Source organism: Solanum stenotomum, unplaced genomic scaffold (genome assembly GCF_019186545.1).
Source record: "Solanum stenotomum isolate F172 unplaced genomic scaffold, ASM1918654v1 scaffold28337, whole genome shotgun sequence".
Classification (NCBI taxonomy): domain Eukaryota; kingdom Viridiplantae; phylum Streptophyta; class Magnoliopsida; order Solanales; family Solanaceae; genus Solanum; species Solanum stenotomum.
In genome coordinates this window covers 13,636-24,643 of record NW_026029946.1, presented here as the reverse complement: position 1 = coordinate 24,643, position 11,008 = coordinate 13,636, and the positions used below count along the sequence as shown (strand labels likewise).

The window sequence follows — 11,008 nt, the reverse complement described above, 5'->3', positions numbered from 1 at the left end:
TCATTCTACTTTATTGACCACCCAGTCATATATACCCTTGTGGTATTTCTTATCTAAAAATAATTTTTGAATTAGTTTCACCTCCAATAATTTCCACCGATTCATCATTTGCGTTAAATTTCACAAACATACTCTCCAAGCACTATACAAAATTGCAAAAGCAACCTCGATTCTGAATTCAAAGTTGATTTAATGAAATCAGTTGTTCTTTAAAATGGAAATATTGGTTGACTAGAAAGTGATTAAGGAATATGGTGTTGGATTATTGTAAATACAAATATTTGGGATAGATATAAATATCCTAAAAACATAGAAAGATCTCATTATTCCATTTCTAAATCGCACAAAATTAGAAATTTTAAATTCAAGTCTCATCGGGTATTTTATATCGCGAGAAAAATAAGAGTAGGATTTGGAGAGTGAAAAGTTGTTTAGTATAAGTATAAACAACTCATATATTTTTTACTTTGAGGAACTAAATTCGAAGATAAAGAACTAGGGTTTCTATTTCTTGTAAGTAGAATCTTGATTTTTGCTAAGTTTGTCTCGTTAACAATCTTATACATTATCATTTTCGCATGTTGCACAGATAACATATTTTACATTTTAAGATTTTGAATCTCATAATTTTAAAGAAACTTGTCTATAGATATCAGTTAGATGACTTGATAAATGATAGTACAAAAAATTATTTGCACTAACTGCATATGAAACTTAAATTTCTCTTTTAATCTAATCTTTCGTGCATTACACGTATATATTTCTTTTTTTAGAACCCTTGCTAATTCCAGTTACCAACTTTGATCTATGTTTTTGAATACTACAAGTTATATACAATTACGTTATAATTGATCTGATTTTGTACTTCTTTTTTAATATATCGTCAAAATATGAAACTTACACCCGTAAATATGTACATTATAGTTCATGATGTTCTCCCAAAGTGCTATAACTTTTCTATATTTAGATGATGCAAGTTTTTCACATGCACAATCAATTATATTTTTGATAAATATGGTTGTTCATTCTAAAAGTTTTAATATATTTTGTCCTAATGTTTTTGCAGATTCATGTTCTAACAAGGGAGATGGTGTATACTGCAATGTTGTTGCTAAAATATTTACCAATATCTTTGGTTGATACTGTAATTGCAAAGTACGCGAATTTTAAGTTTGGAAATTTAGCAGAATTAGGAATACCACAACCAGAAGAAAGCCCATTTTCTATTAAAATATCAAAAGGTAGATCCCCAGTAATTGATGTTGGTGCCATTGACAAGATTAAACTTGGAGAAATTAAGGTATGATAGTATCTTTATTTTATTTCATTCTATTATGTGAAAAACAGATCGCTTTAGTTTCACTGAGGATTTTTGTCTGATAGTAAAAGTACAACATGTGATGTATGGTTAGGCGCACATCACGAGTTCAAATTTGATTACTGTCAAAAACCTAGTTGTATTATTTAATGAAGGAGAGTAAAAATACATGTTCATTTTCATGGGCAACAATTGAACTGTTATAGTTATGAAATCGGTAGAATTTAGTAATTTTGGCAAATACAGTAAATTTGTGTAAATAGTTCATCTAATATGCATTAATAATCTATTATAATAAAGGAAATAACACTTGGTTTTTTTGTGAAATAACTTTTGGTGAATTGTTAATTAGGTACTTCCTGGAATATCGAAAAAAAAGGAATATACAGTAGTGTTTGACAATGGAGATGAACATCAATTTGATGCAATCATTTTTGCTACTGGATACAAGAATATTGCTACCACATGGCTAAAGGTACATTTTGCAAATTATCACTATGTTATTTGTTTTTTTTTCTTTCTAAATTTGAGTCTTGAAATTTTCACTTGCATGTAAATATTGTATGCGGATAAGTTTTTCTCGATAAGTTTTCCTGGTTACTAATTTCACTTACTATTAATTTTACCACCATTGTCTCAAATAATGTTCAATTTTTTTCTTTTGTATGCAGGATTATAGCTCAATATTCCGTGAAGAACATTGATAAATTGGAAAGGAGAGAATGGGATCTATTGTGCTGGATTTTCAAAAAGAGGGATTGCTGGTATTTCAATGGATGCTATAGCTATTGTCAATAATATTAAGACCATTAGAGGAGACAAAATTTAGATTTTATTATTATTATTATTATAACAGACTATGTTGTTAAATAAATTTTCTAAACCCTACGTGAATGCAGGATGCTTTCTGCACCGGACTTCTTGTTACGTTCAGCTAGAAATTAAAAACCTTGTTTCTTTTAGTATGCTTTTTATTGGAATCAAGTTTCTATTGTCATAGAAATTAGATGAAACTTTTCTGATTGATTGTCTTTCTTTGTTGGATTTTTTTATTTTTATAATGATGGTGTGGGGTTCAGGTCGCACACATTTCGACTATTACATTGAACACTTGTTATCTCTTGCCAGCACGAGTATCGAATAACTCTACACATCAAATTGGGTAGCTTTTATTTGAGAGATATATTGACAACATGAATGAAATCTACTATTTTCTCTATTTTTCATAGTAAAGTAGATCTCGAGAGAGACATATAGAGAGAGAGAATTGGCTTCTTCAGAATCTGTTTTTCCTTCAATTCCTTAATGTTCATAAATGTACATTGTGCCGTTAACATTCCATCTTGCTAAGGTCATTGCTAGGTCGATTTGTACAAAATGTCCTAATGGACCAGTACAAAAACAAGAGGATGACGACGGATACATTACCTAGCTCATAAGAAATACTCCCTACGTCCTAGCAAGAATGTAAAAGTTGTTGCAGATGATTCAACTAGATACACGCAACCTATCTAATCCAGAACCAAATGGTTAATTTGGCTTCCTCCCAAACCTCTTGTCTGCATTTTCGACCACTTAGCCTTAGGTGCATGCTTATTGTTGTGCTTTCTTTTGGGCCAACTTTTTGTGTCTGATTTTCCCAACCATTGAGAAGAAGAAGTTCCTCCCCCGGTTTCTTCTGATCTTTTCCTTTTTGTCCAGATAGAGTCTGGTGGCATATTGTCCCCATTTGATTGTCCCCAGTTCGCTAAAGATGCTTTTCCCCAACCTTTGGTAGACCATTTTCCTTTTGACCAAGGAGAGTCGGGTGGTCCACCATCCTCCTTAGGCTGTCCCCAACTCACTGAACGTACTTCTTCCCAACCTTTAGTAGACCATTTTCCTTTTGACTGTCCACAGCTCACTGAAGTTAATCCTTCCCAACCTTTGGTAGACCATTTTATTTTTGTCGTGATAAGTTCAGAAGGTATAGCTGAACTGAATTCCTTTCTGGCTTTCTTTACTTTGATCCTACTTCTTGATATCCCTACAAGGAAGAGTTGTTGTATTTCCATCTTCTATAATGTTCCTTGTCTCAGAACCGTCTTGAAAGGGAGCAGCATGTCCAAACAACTGATATTTTAATGTGGGTATTTCGACAAGGCCATCCATAAAAGCAGAAATGTATTCACCAGTACGCTGGATACACTTGTATATGCATATCACTTATGCTTTCCCAACAGCTCTTGCAGCATTTTGAGACCAATCAGTGAAATCCTCAACCTGTAAAGATCACGATAATCCATTAATACAGCACTTTGAAAGATTACTAAGCACAAAGGACATCAATAAGTGAAAGATAACTACACTGATGCAGCAAACTTTGGAGTCCCATGTTTTAGATAGCCAAGATGCTTCGTAGGTACTTGCACATAATCCTTTGGCCCATAGCTTCTCAACTGACAACAACTGCAATGAAATGAGAACATAATGAGCCGAAAAACTAGATGTTTGCACATGGTATTACTGTGGAGAACTGCCTTTCAAGTACATAGGAGTCGACTCTGATCCAAAACTGTTTTGGTTCATGAGAAACCTATATGATTGGAATGAATTTCGAAGTCTAATTTTTGATCAAGTAAAAAGATGATGGTCCAAACCGATAACTGCCTGACATTTCTCGTGGTGAGTCAGGAGTGTGCGCGAACTGGTCTTTGACAGCATCAGACTAGCTGTCATGTAATGTGAGACAGTGAGAGCGTTGCTCTGTTAAGCCAGCCAATGAGGGGCGAGTTACCCCATCAACTCCCACTGCTTACTGCCATGTCAAAGTATTATTATTATTTATTTATTAGTGTCGGAATAATAATACTTCATACTATTACCACGAACCACTTATTATTAATTATAAACCCAAACCAACACACTATTTGTGTCAAAGGCTGAAGATTTGGTTTGTCCCGATCATCTTATTGCTCCCACTTGGGTTACAAGCTCATGTTACTGAGCTCAGCAATATACAGTGTCTGTTGAGTTCTTATAAAATATATGTATACGTCTTCTGTCACCGGTGTGGGACAAGACGCACTAAGGATTTAGCATATGCGATGATATGCCTAGCAAGCAAATGCTTTTTCCATATATGCTCATTTCCAAAGTGAGTTGAATAAATACATTAATTTTCTAACTTCTCTGTTATTGTAAAACGAGGACAAACAGCTCGAAAACTAGAACCTTATATATAGGAATTTTGTCAGCTTAGAGAAAAATTCTCAAACAAAGCACCACAAGTATACTACTGAATAATCATTCTTCAAGTTTCTTCCCTTTAAAGAATGTATCAACTGGAAACATATCAAGCACTAACAATGTCACATATATGAAAGAAATTTACGCATAGGAGAAGCTTGTTCAACCTTTTGTCTCAAGATACAACATACAACAAATATTCAATAGAATAACACCACTGGCCACAGTCAATCTTGATGCGTGATCAAAAAAGATGTAATTGATTACCGAAGGTGATTTCCAGCATCATCTGTGAAGCACAAGCTCCTATCCCTTTCAAGCTGCTAAGAGACATAGACGAGGAGATCTCATGTCTCCTTACCTGTTTTCTATTGTCATGGAGTACCTAAGTAGGTGTCAAAATGGAGTACCTAAGTAGGTGTAGATGGGGTAACTCTCCCATCATTGGTTGGCTTAACAGAGCAGCTCTCTCGCAAGATCACAAATCCTCGCTAGATATGTCAAGCAGTTATTAGTCTGGACCATCACCTTTTTATTTGTCAATTGTTCAGTTTAATCGGTTGTTTTTTATAATATTTATACCAATATCAATTTTCGGTTATTTTATTTTGTATTGTTACCCATGTTCATACTTGGATCCATACCCCGGAATCTTAAAATTTAGATCAGGATGGATCCGACTTCTAGATCTTCATCCTTATCGAACACTTGCACCCCAGCGCGGGCAACTTGGTACTATTTGGTTTTGCTGGTTTTCCTTATTGCTCACATATAAACTGTTTTTACTAGTCATCATGTGAAATATCAAGAAGGTGCTTTGTTAACTGTTATGTACTTTTGATATTTCCGAAGGTGAAGCTGATGTTGAAGAGAAATTATTCCATCCTCTGCATGAATCAATACAATGCTTCCCTATTCTCCATGTTTGCTGAATGTAGTATTACCTATGTTGTCGCTGCGATAAAAGTTGAAAAAAGCTTCTCCTTCCCTTGAATATCTGTTATATGTAGTATCTTGAGATTGTTGTAACAAAGGGTTGAACAATTTTCTCCTTCCTTTGAATATCTGTTGTATGTTGTATCTTGAGATTATCGCGATAAATTTCTTTTATATATGTGATTAATTCCCAGCTTAGTACATCTCAGATGGAATTTGAAGCTCTTTTCTTGCTTAAGTCCATTTAGACATATCAATACAATTTGGTTAAATTTTTTATATTTCTTTAAAAAAAAGTATATAAGAGTCGTCACTTGTAGAAGTTAGTACACGATAAGATGATAAGTCATATTGGACTTTGGTGAAACTCTGTAAACATAAAACTAATATTAGATTTTTCAAAATTATTCCAATCATATTGGTACTATTCGGTTAATCTTTGATCTTTATTTAAAAACTTAATGAAAGAGGAAGTTAAAACTCGATAATTAAGATGAGTAATCACATAATAATTTGGTGAGACTTTCTAGACTTTTTTTGTGTTACATGTTAAGAATTATTATTATCTTGTTGTCGTCATGATTCGTTATTTGAACTAGATACCATCAGGCTCCACTTTCCATTTGCATTGGGTAGTACATTCTGGAACAAAATCAATTGCTTCGTAAATACAATAGATTGGATTGGATTGTTAAATACATCGAATGCACTTTCTTAATAATCCCACCAAAAGTGACAAAAGAATGAAGTGTTACCCCCACACTTTAAATTGCTAATTGAAATACTTTCCCGCTTCAGGGAAATGATATTCAAGATCGTCGTCTCCAGATGCACAATGAACTTCTAGCTGAGTAGAAGGTTCCGGAGTACAAAGAAGATTGTATATTCACACCTTGTGCTTCTCTCCATAGACCAGCTTACGTGGCACCCTTACAATTCAGGAAAGACATTTATCTTTTCCCACCTCCGATTGTGATTTGTTTCCTTCACTTCCTCTGTTTACTCTGCTATTTTTCCCTTTGCTTCCTTTGTTTACTGCGCCACTTTCTCGTTTGGTATAAGCATTGAAAGACAAACTCTATCTTTTTCTAACCCTTTTCATTCCCTTTAATTTCTCATATACGTAGCTAAAAAAATTGTAATTACTTGGACAAATATCCAGAAACAGATGTCAACAAAGTTTCATTGGTATACAAAATAAAAAAGGTAAACGGATATTGTCGCATAATCTTTAATCATTAACCACAAATAATTGTACGTGGTGAATTGAATTTACAAAATCGCGCAAAGTGCAGGTAACTTACCTAATTTATAAAATATCAAGAATCATCTGAGTGTGTCTGCTGATAGAAAAGATTACACACACCACAGCCTTGTGTTGTCCCAACTCAGGTTCCTACCTGCTAATGGATATCGATTCGTTTTCACAAACTGTTCTGTTACTTCCTTACTTAATGACTCTGTTGTGATTGAGGAATATAACTTGGATTATAACCCCCGCGAAAATGTTTTTGTTCTGGATTTAGTTAATGAATTGATTTGATTTACCCTTGGGTTCACTGACATGTTTATATGGAATCCGTCGATTAGGAAGATAAATAAATTTTCTAATCCTAGATCTACATCAAGTATCGGCACATTGATGGTTTTGGATATGATGAATTTCAGGATGATTATAAGGTAGTCTGTATTTTCAAAACTATAAATTCAGCTCAAGTTGAGGCCAGCTTATAGAGTTTAAACACGGATTCTTGGAAAAGCGTTGATGGTTGCCCGAGGGAGGGGCTATCAAATGTTTCAGGTAAGTTTGTGAACGGGAAGCTCTATTGGGCTGCTACTACTGCTGGTCTTAATGCATATGAGGGTGGGTACGTCATTACTTTTGATTTCGCTAATGAGAACTGGGGAAAGGTGGAGAAGCCCAGCTGTGCAGAAGGAGGTAGGTGTAACATCCGGTAAGTCTAAACAACTATGAAGAGGCTTAAAAATTGAAATAGTCATTTTTGGAAAAAAATTCAAAATCTGGAAATTTGGCTAAGTGAGGGAAATCAGTGAGTTTTTTCCAACTTTGAGCAGTCATAACTCCTATTTCAGGATGATTTAGGAGTATTTCCAGTTATGTTTGGAAAACCCTTGGAATGATCTTTCCAACGCCACCAAGTTTTCTTGATTCTGAGTTTGTATGAGCGAGTTATGCCCTTTGAAAGTTGGGCAGTTGGCAGGGAATCCGTCCGGAAATTTTAAGGGCATTTTGGTCTTTTCCCTAGTTTTTCTTTTGGGGTTATATTGTGTGTTAGGCTAATTTTTGGATCATTTTTATGCCATTTTAAAAGAGTGAAAGCTAGGGCTTGAGAGTGAAGAAGAGAAGAAGAAGAAGAGAAGAAGAAGAGAAGAAGAGGAGAAGAAGAGATCAAGCAAGTTTCCGTCGTGGATATCGTCGGGGGTGATCCCCACTAGGTATGTGAGTTATTAGTGTTGGGTTGATCCTTTCCCCCACACACCAAACTCATTTTTTATTATTGAGAAAAGATTGGATATGTTGTTGAAGTTGTTGGGTTGTGTTGTTGATGTTGTTGATTGTGTCGTTGAAGTTCTTGTTGGTTGTGGGACATGATTGGGTTGTGTTTTTCAGTTGAAACTAGTGTATATTGAGGGTTTTTATAATCCTTAGTGTTTGGGGTTGAAACCGTTGAAGGTGAGGGAGGTTTAGAGTTGGAAAAGGAAGGAGAAAGTCAAGTTTTCGGGGAAAAGGGGCTGGGGCGTCGCGCCAGCCAGTGTGCCCCAAAAGGGACTCTGAGGTCCAGCCCTTGGGGCGCCGCCCCTACCAGACCCCTCTGAAGTTTGAGGTCTGGCGCTCCGCGCCTCTCAGAGCGCCAAGAGTGCCGAGTTTTTCCCATTCCTTCCCCACTCTCTCATGCATGTTCCTAGGTATTGTACCTATGTTTTATAGTTGTTTCCAACACTCTAAGGTACATTTAGATATCCCAAATTCATCCATAAACATGTGATCATATACCTTGAATCCATAGTTCAATCCGAGGCAAGTTAGGATCGAAGTCAAAGTGAAGTTAGAGTCAAGTCAAGTAAGAGTGTAGAATTCCAAGTTAAGTAAAGAGTCTCGAGTTTCAAGTTAAGTCAAGAGCATAAAGTTGAGTCATTTTCTCAAAATCTACTAGGGAACTAAGTATTCCCAAAGAGGTTTGTAAATGTTTTTACATTTGAGTGAGAAGGGAACCATGTTTTCCAAAAGAGCCTTTTTGGCTAAGTTTTGAGCAATTATCTCAATTAAAGAAAGATGTGTTTAAAAACACTTATGAGCCAAAGCATTTTTGGGAGTAGTATTAAGCACCGAATTGGGAACACGAGTTCATATTAACTCAACTCTCCATAAGAACCATGCGCCAACATGGGACTTGACGTATCATTCTTTTTTAGATGATCACGTAAGATTAGGCTAGTGGATCCACTAAGCAAAAGTAAGGTCCTATATCACGGCAAGGTATAAGATGGTCCTTGGGCAACGTGAGGTAAAACGTTGTACCACCACTAGGGCTCATAGTGGTGGTTGTCAGTTAAAGAANGATGGTTGCCCGAGGGAGGGGCTATCAAATGTTTCAGGTAAGTTTGTGAACGGGAAGCTCTGTTGGGCTGCTACTACTGCTGGTCTTAATGCATATGAGGGTGGGTACATCATTACTTTTGATTTGGCTAATGAGAAATGGGGAAAGGTGGAGAAGCCCAGCTGTGCAGAAGGAGGTAGGTGTAACATCTGGTAAGTCTAAACAACTATGAATAGGCTTAACAATTGAATATAGTCATTTTTGGAAAAAATTCAAAATCTGGAAATTGAGCTGTGGGAAATCAGTGAGTTTTGTCCAACTTTGAGCAGTCATAACTCCTAACTCAGAATTATTTAGGAGTAGTTCTAGTTATGTTTGGAAAGCCCTTGGAATGATCTTTCCAACGCCACCGAGTTTGCTCGATTCCGAGTTCGTATGAGCGAGTTATGCCCTTTGAAAGTTGGGCAGTTGGCAGGGAATCCGTCCGGAAATTTTAAGGGCATTTTGGTCTTTTCCCTAGTTTTTCTTTTGGGGTTATATTGTGTGCTAGGCTGATTTTTGGATCATTTTTATGCCATTTTAAAAGAGTGAAAGCTAGGGCTTGAGAGTGAAGAAGAGAAGAAGAAGAAGAGAAGAAGAAGAGAAGAAGAGGAGAAGAAGAGATCAAGCAAGTTTCCGTCGTGGATATCGTCGGGGGTGATCCCCACTAGGTATGTGAGTTATTAGTGTTGGGTTGATCCTTTCCCCCACACACCAAACTCATTTTTTATTATTGAGAAAAGATTGGATATGTTGTTGAAGTTGTTGGGTTGTGTTGTTGATGTTGTTGATTGTGTCGTTGAAGTTCTTGTTAGTTGTGGGACATGATTGGGTTGTGTTTTTGAGTTGAAACTAGTGTATGTTGAGGGTTTTTATGATCCTTAGTGTTTGGGGTTGAAACCATTGAAGGTAAGGGAGGTTTAGAGTTGGAAAAGGAAGGAGAAAAGTCAAGTTTTCGGGGAAAAAGGGTTGGGGCGTCGCGCCAGCCAGCGCGCCCCAAAAGGGACTCTGAGGTCCAGCCCTTGGGGCGCCGCCCCTACCAGAGCCCCAACCAGACCCCTCTGAAGTTTGAGGTCTGGCGCTCCGCGCCTCTCAGAGTGCCAAGTTTTTCCCATTCCTTCCCCACTTTCTCATGCATGTTCCTAGGTATTGTACCTATGTTTTATAGTTGTTTCCAACACTCTAAGGTGCATTTAGACATCCCGAATTCATCCATAAACATGTGATCATATACCTTGAATCCATAGTTCAATCCGAGGCAAGTTAGGATCGAAGTCAAAGTGAAGTTAGAGTCAAGTCAAGTAAGAGTGTAGAATTCCAAGTTAAGTAAAGAGTCTCGAGTTTCAAGTTAAGTCAAGAGCATAAAGTTGAGTCCTTTTCTCAAAAACTACTAGGGAACTAAGTATTCCCAAAGTGGTTTGTAAATGTTTTTACATTTGAGTAAGAAGGGAACCATGTTTTCCAAAAGAGCCTTCTTGGCTAAGTTTTGAGCAATTATCTCAATTAAAGAAAGACGTGTTTAAAAACACTTATGAGCCAAAGCATTTTTGGAGTACTATTGAGCACCGAATCGGGGACACGAGTTCATATTAACTCAACTCTCCAAAAGAACCATGCGCCAACATGGGACTTGACGTATCATTCTTTTTAGATGATCACATAAGATTAGGCTAGTGGATCCACTAAGCAAAAGTAAGGTCCTATATCACGGCAAGGTATAGAATGGTCCTTGGGCAACGTGAGGTAAAACGTTGTACCACCACTAGGGCTCATAGTGGTGGTTGTCGGTTAAAAAATCTCCCATTCAAGTTATATTACTTTTATATAAATAAAGTTGAGTTGTTATTGCTTTAATCATTAACGAACTAAGTTGTTTGGAATGTTTTAAAAGCTTTATATATCGCATATGTCTTATTGCCTTATATAT

General features: G+C 36.4%; 1 pseudogene; it reads left to right on the top strand.

The window, feature by feature from the left end:
• Nucleotides 1-2,147, top strand: part of LOC125851652 (probable indole-3-pyruvate monooxygenase YUCCA10) — a 4,508-nt pseudogene extending 2,361 nt beyond the window's left edge.
• Nucleotides 2,148-11,008: the final 8,861 nt, after the last annotated feature.